The 21,742-nt window shown below is 37.0% G+C and overlaps 1 long non-coding RNA gene across 10 annotated transcripts in view; it reads right to left on the bottom strand.

Moving 5' to 3' along the window:
• LOC309621566 overlaps nt 1–21,742 on the bottom strand; it is a 204,555-nt gene that overhangs the window by 80,524 nt on the left and 102,289 nt on the right. For 6 of the 10 annotated variants that reach the window (XR_014240094.1, XR_014240097.1, XR_014240098.1 and 3 more), the window contains 2 exons: nt 17,719–17,816; nt 11,759–11,913 (listed from right to left, as the gene is read on the bottom strand). This is a non-coding gene — a long non-coding RNA (uncharacterized lncRNA). Of the gene's footprint in view, nt 1–11,114; nt 11,150–11,758; nt 11,914–17,718; nt 17,817–21,742 lie in introns of all 10 variants that reach the window. The other 4 variants (XR_014240095.1, XR_014240096.1, XR_014240100.1 and 1 more) reach the window with 2 other exon arrangements.

Below are 21,742 nucleotides of genomic sequence, written 5' to 3'. Positions count from 1 at the left end.
CTTTTAATATGAAAAATTAAGTAGATCATCCCTTGATTTGTTGAGCATAATAAAGCTTATTGAAACTAATCAAATGACATTTTTTCTTAGGAAGGTCTTTCTGATATATAGCATTGGAAACTTACTTCATTGTTCATGATCATTAAGGCTTAATTTAATTTAATTCTATTTATTTTAATATTCAAACCTTTATTAGCTTCTGACACCGGTCAACCCCACTCCTGGGAGCAGTTCCCTCCTATACTTGTAAGATCATTTAATATGTACTTCGTAAGGAAGTCTGCATTTAGACTCAGGTTTGTTTGCTTGATTAATTTGGTGAACTTAAAGACATTGCTTAGTCAAAATTCAAACAACACATGGATTCTAAATTGCTCCAAGGTAAATTCTCAATTCTATACAATTTGCTGATTTTTAAAGGGGGGAAAAAAAAGATTTTCTAACTTTTCTCCAATTGTTTCCAAGGACAATTGACAATTTAATGCTATCATTTACATGTAGGCCAAAACATGATTTGTTCCTGTCTCCTTTTCATTTAATTCAACTTAAAAAAAAAAAATGTATTGATGGCCCACAATGAGCCAGGTTTTATTTCACTTTCCAAAGATACTTTAGTGAATCAAACAACGATGCCTGCCTTTGTGGAGCTTATATTCTAGAAGCGATGGGGCAGCAGATAATGATAAACATGGACACATAAATGATATTTTACATTAAAAGGCCATGAGCCTTATGGAATGAAAGAACAAGGAAAGGGTTTTCAATTGTAGGCGGGGCCTGGGGGTGGATTCTACTTTTACTTAGGCTGGTATGGGTAGACCTCCTTTTGGTGATAGTTGAGCCAAAAATTTGAAGAAGTGAGGGACTTCACCCATGAAGCTATTTGGGGAAAATTGACCCATTCAGAGTCAGAGCAAAATCCTAAATGTGGAACTTGTCTGGTATGTTTGGAGAAAGCTATGAAGCTAGTGTCACCGGAGAAGCAGAAGGTGAACCGGAGCTCCCGCTGCATCTCAGTGATGTGAGATGTCTGAGAACTAAGGGAGGGGTAATCATGTGGGGCTTTTAAGTCATTTTGAAGAGTTTGGTTTATATTCAGAGTGAAATGGGAGCTAATTTAGAAAGACTGAACTTCTGTTTGTTAATGACAATTCTGGCTACCATATAGAGAAGTTGTGGGAGAGGAACTGGGGTCAAATCAGGTCACCTAATGATGAGGCGCTTCCTGTAATTCAGACAGGGAGTGACAGAAAATATAGCCAATCCAAATAAGTACATCTATTTCAGGAAACACCCTGAAGCATCTTTGAATAGGACACTATCTAGTTTACACACCAGTCACATCCGATATTCAAAGGATTTTATCAAGTTATCACTTTAAGTTAAGTTTGGGAACACACATTCACTCCTCTTCTGTGGAGAATGGCTTTTGGCAAGATAGTTTTAGTGCCATAACCACATTTCAGTGTGAATTCTTTGGTGTGCAGATTATATAAAATGCTTTGACGTATACTATATCAGTACACAGTAAAATCAAAGAGGAGAACTAAGCAGGGCTTAATTCATAGGCCTAGTGTTGCAAACTTCTTTCCCTTTGTCCCTCTGAAATCTGCTTCTCAGAGTTAGACACAAGAGGTTGAGCAACAAGCAAGGATTAGGTATGGTTCACATATGATTCCAGAGTTGGTTTATAATCTTGAATGAGAATTGAAAAGTCAAAACCCCTTTACTACAATTCCTTTTCATGTGACTCTTGGGCATGCCATGTTTAAGAGGTACTGTGTCCCACATCCCTTTAGAAATACTAAGTATTTATCTAACTGCCATTCTCCTAGCTCTTTCTAGTCATGGTTCCAAACTGAGCCATGATTTTGAACCATCATTCAACATTTTAACGAGTATGTATTTATGTATCTAGTAGGTTTGGCCAGCCTGGCATTTTCATATGGATTCCCACATATACAGTTTAGGAAGATTACACACATTAAAATGGTTCTTTCTTCCAAAAGTCCCTGTTATATTTACTATAGAGAAAAAAAATTGGATGATCATTTTAACCCTTGCTAATGTTTTTTACAAGATTACAAAAAGTTTTATCTAATAAATAACATAAAATATGTTTTATAAAATATAGATAAATTTTACAAAATATATACAGAGGTTGTATTAATAATTAATAATTAGTAAATAATTAATAACCAATACAAAACCAATCAGGGGGTTGCTGCTCAGATACACAATTATGAGGATAAAAACAGAACCAAAACAAACATCACTGGAATACAGACCCCCCTCAGCTCCACCACTAACTAATCATAGGGATTGTCCTTAAGGACCTCCTGCCTCCCTCTTGCTGTCAGAATCCATTGTTAGCGACACCCTTTCTCTCTCATCCCTCCACACGTGTACAAAACTCCCAGTACAACTGTATTTAGCTGTGTTCTTTCTCATATCAGGTAAAAAGTAATATGCAAATAAACATGTAATCAAAGAGGTGAGTTATTTGTCAAATCTTGTGAGTTGCAAGGTCTTCTTAGTATGAAAGCTAAGGAGAAATTCAATGTTTATATTAGAAAAAAAATGAATTTAATTATGAAATGTAATCAGCACTCATATTCTGTGTGCCTGCTCCTTGAAAAAAGTTTTGCTAAGTCATGCCTTCAATTTCAAGACCTTACAGTTCATTGGAATGAGGAACTATGAATAGATATGTGCACATCACTAACTCCAGTATAAGACACTGGGAGAGAAGAGCTGGAAGGTAGCACTATAATGCCCTAGGTTGCACTAGACATTAGATCTTTACCCATAGGATACCCATTTCATTTTCCTAAATGGCTCTCTATAAACCTAGTGAAATGAATGATTTGCCAGATATTGTAAAGAGGGTAGAACTACAGGATTTTATAGTGTAGGTTCAAACTCTTTGCCTGACTCTCATAGTTTATAAGCTAGTCTCTTGCAGCCTTAACACAATGATGTTAAAAGCAAAGCAGCTACAAATTCCCTACCGTCCTGTGCCCCCGTATCTCCAACCAGGAGTCGCTGAGAGGACAGAGCAAAGCGTCACCCTGCTGAATAGCAATTACTGCTTCTGTAATACCTATAATAACTGGCCCTAGTTTATAAAATTGAAACAAATTGCTTACAAGTAATTATTCTCAAGCAACATAAATAGTTTAAAGCTATTGCATCTGAAAAGTTAATTACCCTGAGTGCAACTCAGCATAATTTTCTTTTATAAAATATTTTATATTAAAAACCAGGCTGTTCACTAATGTCAGACAAAGGATTGTTCCCTTTGTGACAAGTTCACTTTTAATTTGCTTTTATTAATTATTTACTGATCCTATTCATAAAGAAAAACTGGAAATATATTACATAGCCTTTTATTTTTGGACATTGAGATATATTTAGAACTAAAGAGGAAATGAAGGAAGTAAATGTTCTTGTAATTCTTCACTCTCTGGCCGCTTCTATTCCAGAGACAGGAACAGCCCCCAAGACCACACTGTGAATTAGTCTGAGAATATCAACTGGGCTCAGAAACTTCCTCTCCCCCGCCCTCCAGCAAAACACATTTTATAACCAATCTTAACGAGCTGCAGTCTAGTGACTGTCAGTGGTCATACCAACAAAGCTGACAAATTAATTTACCTTAAAGCATAGTTAAGTGGTAATAGCAGTGCTGTTTTCTCAGAGAATGTTTGCATGTCAGTAGGGACTCCAGGTTACCCCAAAGGAATTGACAATTAATAGTGAAGCTATACAAATGGCACTGATCAGAAATACGTATACAAATGGGACAGTATTAAGGTATATATATTTTTTCTACATATATTTGCTCCTACAATTTCAATTAGATAATGGTTTTCTGTTTTCTTTCTCAGTGGACATTTGTTGTAGGAAAGCAGAAAAAAGCAGCTTAAAGCCAAAGACTTTTCCAGTATTTTATAAAATCTGAAATTGAATAAAGAGGTAGGTGTTCCACATTAGAAATAAAGAGGATGATAACTTTGGGAAAGACAAGCCAACAATTGGCTGGTTTTCCCCAAGGATCAAAGCAGGTTGGAAGAACCTGAGGATTGTGAGAGTCATGAGCTGACCTCCACCTGTTTGTGGGGAGGAGGCTGGGGGTGAGCTCGGGCTTATGGAAAAGGATGGAACTGAGCAATGTGGACGCTGGATCCCCACCCAGGAGCATCTGTATTGACCTAGTTCCTGAGCACGGCCCAGAAGCAACAGAGCTAATGGGAATGTGTCCTATAATACCTTGGGGCCATGTAAACATGTAAAGCACTGCGTTGTGCTGGAGTGGAAGTGTGCGCCCCAGTAACTGAGTTTTAATTGTACTTCTCCCATTCCCAGTAACTCTATTTGTGCATCCACACTCCAATCTCTCAGCTTCTGTCTTTCTAGGTGTCTCCTTGAGCACTATACATCACAGCAGATGCAAAGCAGGGTGTGATACATCTTTCTGGAGCATCAAGTTTTTTTTGTTTTTTTTTAAAAGTATTTATTTATCTATTTATGGCTGTGTTGGGTCTTAGTTTCTGTGCTAGGGCTTTCTCTAGTTGCGGCAAGCGGGGGCCACTCTTCATCGCGGTGCGCGGGCCTCTCACTGTCGCGGCCTCTCTTGTTGCGGAGCACAGGCTCCAGATGCACAGGCTCAGTAATTGTGGCTCACGGGCCCAGCTGCTCCGCGGCACATGGGATCTTCCCAGACCAGGGCTCGAACCCGTGTCCCCTGCATTGGCGGGCAGATTCTCAACCACTGCGCCACCAGGGAAGCCCGAGCATCAAGTTTATTAACTAGAATTGGAAGAACCAAGGAGTCCTTGGAACAAGAACTATCCCCCTCCCCCACCAACACGGAAGACAGAAGAGTGGGGGAGGGGAGACGTGACCCAGGAATGACAGTCCAGTCTCTGAAGTTTCACCCAGGTGGGGGTTGAGGGGCAGACCTGCAGCCACGGTGGCCTCGCTTTCGGTCGCCCGGGCTGCTCCGGACCATCCTCTGAGCTGGCCAGGGTCTTGGATACGATGCTTCTGAAGGCCGCGCAGAGAACACCCTCATCTTCCACTGGACCGGGCCCCAGGGAGCGCGGCGGCCTGACCTTCCTGCCTCGGTCATGCATGGGGTTCACATGGGCTCACTTTATTATGACGCCTCTTGCTGGGCAGCTTGCAACAAAGATGTTTCAAAACAAAGTTCCAGATTCTCCTAGCCACCCCTTGCTTTTTCTGGCTGTGGCCAGAGGGAGTGGATGAGGACACACTCTCAGGCTGCCCAGTGTGGGAGGACCCTCCAGTGTTGGACACACCCGGGGGGCAGCTGGTTCCCTCTGGGGCTCCAATCCTGCTGCTGGTAGAGGGGGATGTCCCAGTGCCACACTGGGGGGCTGGGCTGGGGGTGGCAGTCCTCGCCTCCAGGCTGGGTGGGGGACAGGCAGACTCACCGGTCTTCTGCCCCGCCTGCTGGTCTTCCTGCAGCTGCACGTTTTCTCCCTGGTAGAGCCACCTGCTTTTCAGGGGGGACACCACAGGGCTTTGAGAAGGCTCAAGTTCACTGCCGCTGAGGTCCCCGCGACAGAAGGGCCTCACAGTTACGATGGAGGCCCCTACCTGGGGTTTCTTGGCGCTCACACTGCCTGTTCCAGCATCCTGGATCTGGTCGCAAGTCAAGCCCGGAGTCGTCACCGTTGTCACCTTCAGGTCCTCTTCACAGGGTGGCTGGAGTGGCTCCTTCTGGCCCATGTTTAACCAAGCATGACTCATGAGGTCAGGTAAGGTGCCTCTGTCACTGGGGTTGAGGGCAATCATTTTTTGTAATAGATCCCTTATCTCCAAAGACAGATAAGGTGGGATGTGGTATTTCCCTTGTAGGACTTGCTTCCGCAGCTCCTGGTAGTCTTTTCCCACAAAGGGATGGCACCCAGTTACCATGGTGTAGAGCACTACTCCCAGGCTCCACACGTCCACCGCAGGGCCGCTGTAGCTCTGCCCCAGGAAGATTTCCGGGGCACAGTAAGGGGGTGTGCCGCAGATTGTGTCCATTTGTCCAGAGTCATCACACTTGTTGCTGAAGCCAAAGTCTGTAAGTTTGATATTCATGTTGGAATCAAAGAGGATGTTCTCTGGCTTCAGGTCCCGATGCACGATGCCCCTCTGGTGGCAGTACTGCAGGGCGGAGAGCAGCTGCTGGAACGGGCCTCGGGCCTCCACCTCTGTCATACGGCCATGGATCTTCAAATAGTGGTACATGTCCCCCCCACTGAGGTACTCCATCACCAGAATAAATGCCTCCTCTGTGTTAATCGCCCCCAGCAGTTTTACAATATTGGGGTGATTCAGGAGCTTCATACCGCACACTTCCCGGAAAAGTGCCTGGACACTTGCGACGCTCTGACGCCTTTTCTTAATCACCTTGAGAGCCACCTGTGTCCCGGTCAGAATGTGCCGCGCCAACTTCACTTTACCGAAGGTGCCTTCACCAATGGTGCGGAGGATCTCAAAGCCATCAATATGAGCCTTCTTGTCAGCAGGGTTGGCTGTGAGGCCCTGCATCATGGTGACCTGCTAACTACACTGACTGACAGCACTACCTAGCAACGCTAACTACGCTAACTAACAATGCTAACTGTACTAACAGTGCTAAGTGTGCTGTCTCTACTAACAGCGCTAACTACGCTAACTGTACCAACAGTGCTAACTAGCACTAACTACACTAACTATGCTAATCAAGTATTAACTACACCAGCTATGCTAACTATACCAACAGTACTGACTATGCTAACTGTACTAATCTAGCAATACTAACTAAAATTAAGATACAAATGAGAAAAAGAACAAAGGAAGAAAAGAAAGCAGAAGAAATGGAAAAGAAACACCAAAAAATTGAGAAGAAAAAATTTAAAACTAAAAGAAATGATAAAGAGAGAAAAATGAGAAAAAGGCAAAGAAGAAAGAAAAATGAGAAAGATAAAAAAGAGTAGAGAAAAGAGAAAAATAAATCAACAAAATGGCAGAAACAAGGAAAAAACAAGCTAACTGTAGGTCCAAGGCCGTCAGGTCACCAAAAGCAGCTTCCTGGGCTCTAAGGACCAAAAACCTGGGCCCAGCTGCCCCTTTTACAGGGCTCTGTGAAGTACATCACAGTGGTGCACTCTGAGGTCAGAGCAAGAAATGGACGCATCACAGCTGGGGGTAAACCACAGGGGTTTTCTCACTTCTTGAGTTCAAGGCCCCTTTACACTTAGGAAAAAGGATCCCAAAGAAATTTTTCTTTACGTGTGTTATTAGATATTGGTATTCACTTTGTTATAAATTAAAATCTGTAGGATACTTCCAGTGGCCTTTTTATTTCTAGTTTGAAAATCTGTAATAATTTTAAAGACCTCATAATGTCTACACTTGAAATATTCATTTCCTTTTCCTTAAATTCTGGTCTCAAAATAATGTTACAACTTAACTGACTTCACGATACTATACAAAATGTTCTGCTGCATAAGACACGATAAGGTACATTATGAAAGTTCTATGAAGCTGAGAGAAGATTTGCCAGGAAGGTCATGAGCAGATTTCTCATCAGGAGCCTCGGAGGCCAGATGGCATGGCTCAATGTACTTCAAGTGTTGAAGGAAAGAATCCGTCAACCAAGAATCTTATATCTAGCAAAACTTTCCTTCGAAAATGAGGGAGAAATCAAGACATTCCCAGTTAATCAAGAGTTGAGAGAGTTCTTAACCACCAGACCCGCCTGCCACAGGGAGTTCTTCAGGTTGGAGTCAAGGACACTGCACAGTAGCTCAAAGCCGTATGAAGAAATAAAGACCTCTGGCAAAAGTAGATAGACGGGCGATGAGAAAAGCTAATACTGTTGTAACTTTGGTTTGTAGCTCCACTTTTTGTTTTCTATTTGATTTAAGAGACTAATATATAATAAAACACACCACACACATAGAAATCAAAAAAAAAAATCTATACCTAAAGCTATTACTAGAATTTAAAAATTTCACACATCTTATTAATATATACACTTGATGAAAAAAGCGTTGAAAATCAGCATCAATATTGATATAACTATTTAGGAATTTAGATTACATGTTCCCCTATGTAATTCAATTAATATTTGGGAGAAAATTAGGAGATAAAAATTCTTTGAAATCTTAACATTTCATTATAAAAATAACCTTAATAACTACATAAATGAAGTAGAACTTTGGTGTGTAGATTTCTATCTGCATATACATGGAAAATTATGAAATATATACAAACATGTACACACAGAATGGCCTTTACATATTCTATGAAAAATTCGTTCCCACCAACTAATGTATCACGGAAAAAAATTTCCAGAGGAGATATAGATAGATAGATAGATAGATAGACAGACAGACATGGATATATGTATCTATGTTTGCCTCTATAGACCCTTACGAGTAGTTGACATTATGGATGGTTCTACTAATTGACTCTTCTCAAATTTCTCCATGTAAGTTTGAGATAAACATGTAGGACAGCTTTCTTACCATGTGGGTAGTAAATGGGAGCAACAAGGACTATTGAAGGAGAACACAGCACATTGCTGCGTTAGTCTACTGAATATACTAAAAGGAGAAATTGAACCATCCCCATGTCAATCCTTGGGGATTAAGCAGAAGAACAAGGTGTTTACGTTACTCAAGTTTCAAACAAGCGAACAAACACCTCAGCACTTCCAGGTAACTACATTTCCACAAAAACTCCTATGAACATGCCAATAAGTCCAGAGCATCAAGAACTATGGCTAAAGAGGCCTTATGAGGTACTCAAAGACCTCACTTAGCCTAGAGTAAGTGGTTATACAGACTAATCCTTCTGTAACCCAAGTGAGGGGTGGAGAAGAAGCACTTCCTCATAGCATAGGGCAGTGGTGATGGACAGAGAATATGCAAGGAATGAACTCTTAATACTGGTATCTTGTAGGCACACAGAGTATATAGATCATAGGAACAATGAGAAAAGAAACCTTTAGTTCCTTTAATTGGCTGAATTCATTAGAGGCTAGTATGGTTTAGACAAAAAAAAAAAAAAAAAAAGAGGCTCTTTCTAGCACAAGAGTTGGAAGATTGGTGGCCTATTTCAGTAGTTCTTATATAATCCAAACTCAGGTGAACAAGTGTTAGAGACAATATACTTTTATTATTATCAATCTTTGTAGGAGAGGCATAAACCCAGTCTGATTATATTTGAAAAAAAACTACTGTGATAATACTTCCCTTCCATGTGTTGGAGTATAATCTGCCATAATATATTTGGAGAAAATCTGGAATTTATCATATTCACAGTGAAAAAAAGAACAATCTGCCAGGGATTGGGGAGGGGAGGAGGGAAGGATGAACAGCTAGAGCAGACAGGATTTTTAGGGCAGTAAAACTATTCCACATGATGTGGTGGTAATGGTGGGTACATAACATCATGCCTTTGACAAAACCCACAGAACTGTAGATCACAAAGAATGTGAGCCCTTAAAATAACTGACTTTATTTTATAACAATGTATCAATGTAGGTTCAATTTTAACGTGCTTACCACACCAAGGCAAGATGTTAATAATGAGGGCAAGGGAAGGAGTGGGAGGGGGAGTATATGGGAACTCTGAACATGCTGCTCAAGTTTTCTGCAAGCTCAAAACTATTCTAAAAATAAATTCCAATAATTCAAAAAATGTAAAGGGAATACGAAAGGCATATTAAGTTAATACTAAACTAAAAACTTTGGAGTAGGCATATTAATTTCAACAAGGCTGATTTAAGAATCAGCTTGGGACACCTGGAAACAAAGGGCAGGGTTAGCCCCTACAGCCAGTGCTGCTTTACAAGATTTGGACTAAACACATAACTGAGTCTTTTGCTCCATGTGGGAGTGAAGAAAAGTGTAGGAGGGGCCTTGCCTCCAGCCTTACAGTGAGCTCCCTGAGGGGTTGTTCTCTATCTTGTTTCACACTGAGACTGTTTATTGGTGACATTCTTTCTGGGTCAAAACCATTCCAGTGGGGGTAAGCTGAGACGAAGTGAGAGAGTGTCATTGACATATAGACACTACCAAATGTAAAATAGATAGCTGGTGGGAAGCAGCCGCATAGCACAGGGAGATCAGCTCGGTGCTTTGTGACCACCTAGAGGGGTGGGATGGGGAGGGTGGGAGGGAGGGAGATGCAAGAGGGAAGAGAAATGGGAACATATTGTATATGTATAACTGATTCACTTTGTTATAAAGCAGAAGCTAACACACTATTGTAAGGCAATTATACTTCAATAAAGATGTTTAAAAAAAAAAAAAAGATGTTAAAAAAAAAATTTTTTTAATTAAAACTACCAAGGAAAAGGTGGGACATTACATATTAATAAAAGTATCAATTCTCCAAAAAGACATAAAACTCCTAAAGTTGTGGAATCTGACATCAAGCTTTCAATATATGTGAAGCAAAAACTGATAGATCAAGTAGGTACAGAATCAGTAAGGATAGACTTGACCTGGACAGTAATAGCAATCAAACTAATATAATTGGCATTTATAGAATACTCCACTCAACAACAATAAAATATACATTTTTCTCAAGCTCATGTGGATCACAGAGAAGAGTCTCAAGAGGAATTTTAAAAAGCAATTATATAGAAATAAAAATTTAAAAAAAATTGTAGATACAGAGAAAGCAGTGCTGAGAGGAAAATTAAGTGCATATATTCAGAAAGAAGAAAGATCTATAATCAGTAATCTGAGCTCCACCTCAGGAAACTAGAGAATGAAGAACAATTTAATATTAGTGTAAGCAGAAAGTAAAAAGAAATAATACATATGTGAGCATAAGTTATTGAAACTGAAAACTTTAGTAGAGAAAATCAATCAAACCAAAAACTTCTTTGAAAAGACCAGCAAAACTGATAAACCTCTAGCCAGGTTAACAGAAAAAGAAAAGAAAAGAAAAAATAATTACCAATATCAGAAATTAAAGAGACGTCATCCTGACCTGTTTCATGAATGTTAAAAAGGCAGTAAAGAACAACAAGCAGAACTCTATAATTTAGATGAAACAGAATGATTTCTTCACAGACACAAATGCTTAAAACTTACACAAGGAGAGACAGGTCATCTGATCAGGCCCATATCTATTAAAAAAAAATTGTATCAATAATCAAAAACCTTCCAAAAAAGAAACCTTCAGTTCAGATAGTCACCGGTGAATTTTACCAAATCAAAAGAAATGGTGCCAATTACCACATTCCCTTCCAGAAAACAGAAGCTGAGGAAACTCATTCTATGAGGTCAGCATTACCATAATACCAAAACCAGACACAAGCATTACGTGAAATAAAAATATTTATATATCATGTTAAGAAGTTGAAAACTTTCTCACTAAAATCCAGAAAAAACGAAAGATATTCTCTTTTACTCTTCCTACTCTCCGTTTTACTGAGATTTTTAGCTAGTACATTAAAACAAGAAAGAAAAAAAAAGAGAAAGTATTTGGCTTGGAAAGGATTAAATAAAGCTGTCTATACTTGCAGAAGACATGATTGTCTCTGCAGAAAAATACAATTTTGGAAAATTATGGAAATAACAAAGGACTATAACAAGGTCACAGGATTCATGGTTTAGTATATATTCTTGTGTATATGCTATACATACATATATATGTATTTTGTATATATACCGTACATATAAATATAAACACACATACATTTAATAAGTCAATGAAATTTGAAATTAAATCATACCATGTTGGGCTTCCCTGGTGGTGCAGTGGTTGAGAATCTGCCTGCCAATGCAGGGGACACGGGTTCGAGCCCTGGTCTGGGAAGATCCCACGTGCCGCGGAGCAACTGGGCCCGTGAGCCACAACTACTGAGCCTGCGCGTCTGGAGCCTGTGCCCTGCAACAAGAGAGGCCGCGATAGTGAGAGGCCCGCGCACCGCGATGAAGAGTGGCCCCCGCTTGCCGCAACTAGAGAAAGCCCTCGCACAGAAACAAAAACCCACCACAGCCAAAAATAAATAAAATAAATAAATAAAATAAATTTCTAGTTAATATTAAAAACAAAAAAAAACATACCATGTATATTGTACCATAAAGATGAAGTACTTAAATATAAATCTAACAAAATATGTATAGGAACTATATGTGCAAAACTATAAAATGCTGATAAAAGAAACCAAAGATTAAATAAATCAAGAGTTATTCTGTGTATACTGACTGGAAAAATCAATATTATTAAGATGTTTATTCTTCTTAACTGTATCTATATATTCCATGCAATTCCAATCAAAATTACAGTGAGCTATTTTCTTGATATTGACACACTAATATCAAGTTAATGTGGAAAGGAGAAAGACCTAAAATTGCCAAAACAATAATAGAAGAGTAACAGCATAGCTGTAGTGCTAACAATTCCTGATTTCAAGAATTACTATAAAGCTACAGTAATCAAGAGAGCATGATATTGGCTCAAGAATAGACACATAGATCAATTAAACCATATAAACAGCCCAGAAGGAGATGCACAGAAATGCAGTCAACTGGTATTTCACAAGGGACAAAGACAATCAAGAGAGAAATAGATGAATGGATAAACAAAATGTGGTACATTCAAACAGTGCAATATTATTCAATGAAGAAAAATAAATGAACTAAAATGCCATGAAAGGATATGGATGAATATTAAATGTATAGGGTAAAATGAAAGAAGCCAGTAGCAAAAGTCTACATACTGAATTATTCCACTTATATGACATCTGGAAATGACAGAACCTATAGGCATGGTAAATCAGTAATGGCCAGTAGATTAAAGAAGGGCTAGAAATGATGATGAAACACAGGGAATATGTTCAGAGTTTCAAAACAATGCTGTATACTTTCATTGCAGATACATGACACTAAGCATTTGTAAAATTCCATAGAGCTTTACAGCTCAAATAGTAAATATTAATATAAACAAATTTTAAAAAATCATTTAAGAGGTCAGGGGAATCCAGGATGGGTGCAGAATGTAACTCGGGGCTGGGTATATGGGAACTCTCTGTATTACCCTTTCAATTTTTCTATAAATCTAAAATCTTTTCTAAAAACAAAAACTTATTTTTAAAAAATTCTGCAAGACACAAATAGAATACATTCAAAGAAAGTCACATCATAGTCAAACATCATAAATGAAAATAATATTTAACCAGAAAATAAAAAGATACATTATATTCTGGCACAACAATAAGAAGAATGAGAGCTAACATCATCAGAAACAAGTGAAGCCAGAGATAATAAAATCATATATTTAATGAAATTATAGGAAAAATGTGTAACCCCCAAATTTTATATCTACTAATAATTTTGTCCCAAAATTAAGGTTAAATAATGAAATTTTCAAATAAACAAGAACAGGCAGAATTTGTTGCTAGCTGAACCAGACTGCAAGGAATACTGTTGATAGCGCTTCAGATAAGACAAAGAAAACCAAACCAAACCAAAACAAACAAACAAAAATGAGCACAAATTTACTGATGTACGTATCTGCAGGAAGAAATGAAGATCACCGGAAAGGGAAATTGTGAATTTAACTATAAAATAATATTTATAAAATATATTAAATAGTTACTAACTCTTTAAAGAAAAAACTACACTGCGGATACATAACACATAATAGAAGGAGAATGAGTGACAACTAAAGTACAAAGGACAAAACAACAATACATGGTATTTTACTTACAATAATGGCTAATGGGCATAATTTAAGTCACTTTGAAAAGTGAAAGATTAAAAAGCTGAATTTAGAAAATAACCAGTAATAACACAAAGCAACATACATTTAAAACATTGACAGAATTAACAGGAGCTACAGAAAAATATACAATGAACCACAGCTATTTCAAATAGGATTTTCTCATAATTAAAAACAAAAAAATCAGTAATGCTATAAAAGCTTTATTTTTTATTGAAGTAAAATTGATGTATACCATTATAAAAGTTTCCGGTGTGCAACACTGTAATTCAATACACAACGGGATCATCATCAAAAGTGTAGTTATCATCCATCACCACAGAGTCGATCCCTTTTACCCATTTTGCCCACCTCTCAACCCTTTCTCCTCTGCTATATCTGTTCTAGATATAAAAGTTTTAAACTATATTATTATCTAACTTACCTAACAGAAATTTATAGAATACTACATCTGGCAGCTAAAATACATAGTCTTTGGGGCTATAAAACAAGTCTCAATAAGTCACAAAGGATCATATGTTCTGTGAACATACATAAATGAATAAATGTTTTCGCGAAGAATAATGAGATAATCTTATGTGTTTGAGAATTAGCAGTACGTGTCTAAATTAACACTTCTTTAAAAAAATGCAATGGGAATTTAAAATATATTATTGACAGTATGGAAATAGAAATTTCCCTTATCAAAACTTATATGATTGAGGCAAAACAGTCTTTGGATATACTTTATCATTTAAATATGAAAGTTTAAAAAATCAATAAGCTAAGCCTCCATCTCAAGATTCTAAAAAGGAAAAAGGAAAATTTAAAACCCAGAGGAAGAAGAAGGATAAAAAGTAGAATGATGAGAACAAAGATCAAAGATATAAAATAGAGAAAAATAACAAAGCCATAAGCTTTAATCTTTGAAAGTTTAATAAAATTGATAAACTCTGTAGTAGTAGAATAATACCCCCTCCCAAGTTGTAAAAGTGTTATTTCCCAGAACCTGGGAATATGTTCCCTTACATGGCAAAGAGACATTGCAGATGCAGTTAAGTTAGGATCTCCATAGCGTTTCCTGAATTACCCTGGTGAGCCAGTGTAATCACAAAGGTCCTTATTTTGAAAAAGAGTAGACGAGGGAAGCAGAAGTGTCGGAGTCAGAAAAGGAGATGTGACAGTGGAAGCAAAGTGAGAATGATTTCATTTCAGGCTGTAAGTATGGAAGGGGGCCAGTAGCTGAGGATTGGGGAGAGCCTCTAGAAGCTGAGAAAGGCAAGAAAATGGATTCCCAGAATGTGCAGAAGGAATGGGGTCCTGTAAACATTTTAACTGTAGCTTAGTTGGACCTATTTTGAACTGTGATCTCCAGAACTGTAAAATAATAAATTTGTGGTGTTTTAAGTCACTAAGATTGTGTTAATTTGTTACAGCAGCAACAGGAAACTAAGAGAAACCCTTAGCAAGACTGATAAAAAAATGTAAAGTACACACAAATTAACGTTAACTGAAAGCAATATAGTGGTGCCAATACACATATTTTCAAATTAAAGGAGAATAAGAGAATAGTGTATTTCCTTCTTGATTTTCAATACTGTATTTAGCAGAAACCAACTTTATTTATTAGCATAAGGACATAGGGGCGACAATGAAAAACAACAATCATAAGGAGAAAAAAGAAAAGAAAACAAAATGTACTATTTAATTGATTGTAAATGGATTAAAAAATCATCCATTTTTAATTTGCTGTTTGTTAACTTTTTTTTTTTTAACATCTTTATTGGAGTATAATTCCTTTACAGTGTTGTGTTAGTTTCTGCTGTATATCAAAGTGAATCAGCTATACATATACATATAGCCCCAGATGCCCTCCCTCTTGCCTCTCCCTTCCCCCGTCCCTATCCCACCCCTCTAGGTGGTCACAAAGCACGGAGCTGATCTCCCTGTGCTTGAGTATCCTTTTAAAACAGCAAGATGTCCGGATCCTAATATCAATAAAACAAATTAGGACAATAAATGACTCCATTAAAATAAATCTGTTGCCCATAAATTTTCTAGCAATTAATATAAATCAACTTTATTATAAATTGTATAGTACACTCCTGCCAAATTGAGAACTATATATTTTATTTCCATCTGTATTTTGAAGTGTGAATACTAGAAAATTAGCTTTAATAAAAGCTCAATTAATCTAAGTAATAATGCCTAAATATCTCTTGGTGTGAAGGGTCTTGAAACACATGATTTTCCATCCCAATGCCAGTTTTGTCTAATCATCTTATGGGCAAAATTTATGTCATATTTTTGCTTTGAAAAATCTATTTGGAACAAAGAAAATTATAGTTAGGCAACAAGTCCTGTATTGTTGAAAATTAGCAACTGTTATCACAACAACAACAATAAAATGTACTTTGACTCCAATGTAATTATGTACTTAATTTTTCTCTTTTTTAATTTTCAAGAACCATTTTTTATTAAACCCATATAAGAAAATTTACTTATCGGTGTTATTTATATTTAATTTACAAGAAGACTGAAGCAACAGTTATGTCACTATTATATATTGCTTAAATTTTTTCACTGATTTTATGTTAGAGTTATTTGGAAAGTTTATAGTCCTTAAATTTCGATTAATGTCCTCACATTTTGTTGCATGTGTGCTCAGTTCTCCCAAAAATTATTTGAACTTGACCACTCTGAATATAAAGCTGGCATTCAAGTCAATCAAAAAATTACTTATGTCTTTGGTGAAATGTCTATTTACGTCTTCCGCCCATTTTTTAATTGGATTGTTTGTTTTTTTTGATATTGAGCTGCACGAGCTGTTTGTATATTTAGGAGATTGATCCTTTATCTATTGTTTCACTGGCAAATATTTTCTCCCATTCTGAGGGTTGTCTTTTCATCTTATTTATGGTTTCCTTTGCTGTGCAAAAGCTTTTAAGTTTAATTAGGTCCCAGAAGACATACAGATGGCCAAGAGGCACACAAAAAGATGCTCAACATCACTAATTATTAGAGAAATGCAAGTCAAAACTACAGTGAGGTGATACCTCACACCGGTCAGAATGGCCATTATCAAAAAATCTAGAAACAATAAATGCTGGAAAGGGTGTGGTGAAAAGGGAACCCTCCTGCACTGTTGGTGGGAATGTACGTTGATACAACTATGGAGAACAGTGTGGAGGTTCCTTAAAAAACTAAAACTAGAACTACCATATGACCCAGCAATTCCACTACTGGGCATATACCCTGAGAAAAGCATAATTCAAAAAAGAGACATGTACCACAGTGTTCACTGCAGCACTATTTACAATAACCAGGACATAGAACTAACCTAGATGGATAAAGAAGATGTGGCACCTATATACAATGGAATATTACTCAGTCATAAAAAGAAACGAAACTGAGTTATTTGTAGTGAGGTGGATGGACCTAGAGTCTGTCATACAGAGTGAAGTAAGTCAGAAAAAGAAAAACAAATACGTATGCTAACGCATATATATGGAATAGATTCCATATATGCAATCTAAAAAAAAAAAAAATGGTACTGATGAACCTAGTGGCAGGGCAGGAATAAAGATGTAGACATAGAGAATGGACTTGAGGATATTGGGTGGGAAGGGAAAGCTGGGGCGAACTGAGAGTAGCACTGACATACATACATTACCAAATGTAAAACAGTTAGCTAGCGGGAAGAAGCAGCACAGCACAGGGAGATCAGCTCGGTGCTTTGCGATGACCTAGAGGGGTGGGATAGGGAGGATGGGAGGGAGGCTCAAGAGGGATATGGGGATATATGTATGCATATGGCTGATTCACTCTGTTGTACAGCAGAAACTAACACAGTATTGTGAAGCAAGTATACTCCAATAAAGATCTATTTAAAAATTACTTAGGATTTAAGTGAAATTCATTAAGACTAAGTACTTAATGAAAATTAGCAAGGTCTTTTATCTCTCTTTAGAAACAAATATCCATTTTTACCTTTACTTGATATATCTGAAGTAACATATATAGATTTGCCTTTGAATATTACATTTCTTCCATCTGGTCCACTACTATTTTGGAAAGCTTGGTCCTTTCTGAGTGAGAAACATAAGATTTGAAATGATTAAGGTCCATTTATAACATTACTATTTGCTTAAATTTTATATCATTATCTGTCATTATTGAGTAGAATGCATCACCCCTGAAGGAGGCATATGAGTCTAACGGTAAAAATATAAGGATGAGGCATATATTTAGGTCATGGATAACTCAGCAGGTAATGAAGAACGGAGTAGGCATTTAAAATCCCCTACATCTGAAAATCTTGTAAGCCAAAAGATGATTCTTAAACTACAGAAAATGTTATGTGTTTATCTAATTGCTGGATATTGTTTCTTGTTTTCTTTCATAAAGATGCATGGTACTGCTATTGGGGAAATTAAATTTACTTAGACCGCATGAAATCGTAAAATAAAACAGTACTAATTATTACTAATACTAATACTATGAGAAGAAGAAGGAGAAGAAGGAGAGGAAGAGGGGAAAATTCAATTGTAATAATTTCCATTTTTAAGTATTTTATGTCCCAAGCTCTCTGCTATGTGGTATATGTGAATTAACTTATTAAATCATCTCACCAGACTTGTGGGTAAGTACTACACTATATAAGATTCTTTTGCCTGAAAAAAATAGAAAATCCCAATTCAGTAAGAAAAATTTATTACCTCATATAGCAAAGACTCTAAAGGTCAGGCACCCCCAGGGTTGTTTAATTCAGTGGCTGAATGATGTCATCAAGAACCCAGCTTTTTGCGTTATTTTCTGACCTGCCCTCCTCAGCACCTTTGTTCTCAGCCTTCCTCCCTTCATGAGAGTAAAATGGTTATGACTCTGTGTGTAAACATGAGAACGTGTAGTAGAAAATGTGGGTAACTCTTCTTGTGTGAGTTTTCTTTTTTAAAGGGGAAACTTTCCCCAGACTCTTTCCAGCAGACTTCTCCAAATGTAAATGAAGATGAATACAAATTTAACCATGATTAAAATATATTTTTTATCTTTAGGGTAGGATCAAAGTTTCATAATCATCCCTAGATCTATCACTGGCAAAGAGAAAAAGATTTTAATGATCAGCTTAGAGTACGCAGGATTTAACAGTGAGTCCTATGGGAGAGAATTAAAAACATGAACAAAATAACCAAGTAGGGAGATTGAAAGTGAGGTAGGCAACCACTTATGTCTGCTACAGATATTATCTTTACTTTCTATATAATCAAACAAGGGATAAAAGAAATGGTGAGATTAACATTATTGGGACAGGAAGTTGCAGAATATGAATTCAATGACACGTTGAAGGGTTGGAGAGATTTAGTAGCTTGTTCCAATAAGACAATGCACAGTAATGTGTTAGAGGAGGAAAAAATCAAAGAAAGACATTTCTCTGGACTTAAGAAGGTGATGTCTGTGCCAGAATTCATATCATTAAGTTATTTTCTGGACCAGACATTTATTTCAGAGATCTAACTAATATTTTTACTGTCTTTTTTTTTTTTTTTTCTATTTGAGGTAAGAGATTCTAGAGCATATTTGAATGTTGATGTGATGATCCAATACACAGGAAGAGATTAATGAAACAGAGAAAATCAAGTAACGGCAGGAGAAACTTCTTTCATAAGTCACTAGTAGAGGATAACAAGAATAATTACTGAGAGATTTAAAAGAAAGAAAGCCCTTCCAATGTTTGAGAAGAATGAGAAAACATGGATATACTCAGTAAAGTCTGGAAAATTATTCATAGAAGACAATGCAGCCAGGGTTTTAGTTCACATCCTCATTATTATCCTCAATTTTTAATTTTTCATCTTTATTCACCTCTTTATTCTTCACATGTTTCTCCTCATATACTAACTATTAATGTTCAAGTTCCTGATAAAAATTAAAATACTATTCTGGGGAAAATGTTACTAGAAATCTTTATACACTTACACAAACCTTAGAACTCAAGCACATCATAATGAAAACATGAACTAAGACAAATATATAGTGCTTGAATGGCATCAAATTTTATTGTGTTAAACTGTGTAAAACTTTCCTATAAAAAAATGTAAAGGTTTATATTAAGAAGTCAGAGTGCCATTGTACTTTAATCAGGCGCTCATCTAAATGGAAATGAGCAAGACTAATTTTGTAGAATTTAGATGCTGAGCTGAACCAAACTTATTATAAAAGAACTGGTGAACCTATCACAGCAAAGGTAAGTAACTATCTTATAAAGTAAATTCATCTATAATGCAATAAAAAGATGTATTAAATCCAAGGATGAGAGATTTGTTGCTGCCCTTGAACATACATTCAAATAGCTTTAAAAAAATCTGCCTGAAGGCCCCCCCAGGTGTGTGGTTAGACCAGGAGTATAGGGGGGAACTGAAGCCTTAAAGCCCACTTAAAGCCAACAAAAGATCAGAAAGAAAAATTAAGGAAACAATCCTATTTACCATCACATCAAAAGAAATAAAATACCTAAGAACAAACTTACCTAAGGAGACAAAAGAACTGTACTCTGAACACCATAAGATGCTGATTAAAGAAATTAAACATGACACAAACAGTTGGAATGATATACCATGTTCTTGGACTGGAAGAATCAATATTGTTAAAATGATCATATAACCCAAGACAATCCACAGATTCGACGCAATCCCTATCAAATGACCAATGGCATTTTTCACAGAACTAGAACAAAAAAATTTTTAATTTGTATGAAAACACAAAGACCCCTATTAGCCACACCAACTTTAAGAAAGAAAAACCGAGCTGGAGGTAACAGACTTCCTGACTTCAGACCATACTACAAAGTTACAGTCATGAAAACAACATAGTACTGGCACAAAACAGAAATATAGATCAATGGAACAGGAAAGAGAGCCCCGAAGTAGACCCAACCACCTATGGTCAATTAATCTATGACAACAAAGGCAAGAATATGCAGTAGAGAAAAGACAGCCTCTTCAATACGTGGTGCTGGGAAAACTGGACAGCTACATGTAAAAGAATGAAATTGAACATTCTTTAACATCATACGCAAAAATAATCTTAAAATGAGTTAAAGACCTAAATGTAAGAATGGATACTATAAAACTCCTAGAGGAAAACATAGGCAGAAGACACTTTGACATAAATTGTAGCAAAATCTTTTTGGAACCACCTCCTAGAGCAATGAAAATGGAAACAAAAATTAACAAATGGGACTTAGTTAAACTGAAAATCTTTTGCACAGCAAAGGAAACCATAAACAAAACGAAAAGAGCCTACAGAATGGGAAAAAATATTTGCAAACGATGGAACCCATGAGGGATTAAACTCTAAAATATACAAACAGCTCACACAGCTCAATATAAAAAGAAAAACTCAATGAAAAAAATTGCAGAAGATCTAAATAGACATTTCTCCCAAGAAGACATAGAGATGGCCAACAGGCACATGAAAGGATGCTCAAATCGCTAATTATTAGAGAAAGGTAAATCAAAACTACAATGAGGAACCACCTCGCACCAGTGAGAATGGCCATAATCAAAAGGTCTACAAACAATACATGCTGGAGAGGGTGTGGAGAAAAGGGAACCCTCTTACACGGTTGGTGGGAATGTAAAATGGTACAGCCACTATGCAGAACAGTATGGAGGTTCCTTAAACAACTAAAAATAGAACTACCATATGATCCAGCAATCCCACTTCTGGGCACATATCTGGAGAAAACCATAATTCAAAAAGATGCATGCACCCCAGTGTTCACTGCAGCACTATTTACAATAGCCAGGACATGGAAGCAGCCTGAATATCTATCGACAGATGAATGGACAAAGAAGATGTGGTATATATATATATATATATATATATATATATAAATAAATAAAACGGAACACTACTCAGACATGAAAAAGATGAAATAATGCCATTTTCAGCAACATGGATGGAACTAGAGTTAATCATACTAAGTAAAGTTAAGTCAGACAGAGAAAGACAA

Source organism: Balaenoptera borealis (genome assembly GCF_965194805.1).
Source record: "Balaenoptera borealis genome assembly, contig: HAP1_SCAFFOLD_701, whole genome shotgun sequence".
Classification (NCBI taxonomy): Eukaryota; Metazoa; Chordata; class Mammalia; order Artiodactyla; family Balaenopteridae; genus Balaenoptera; species Balaenoptera borealis.
This window is presented reverse-complemented; position numbering and strand designations above follow the sequence as displayed.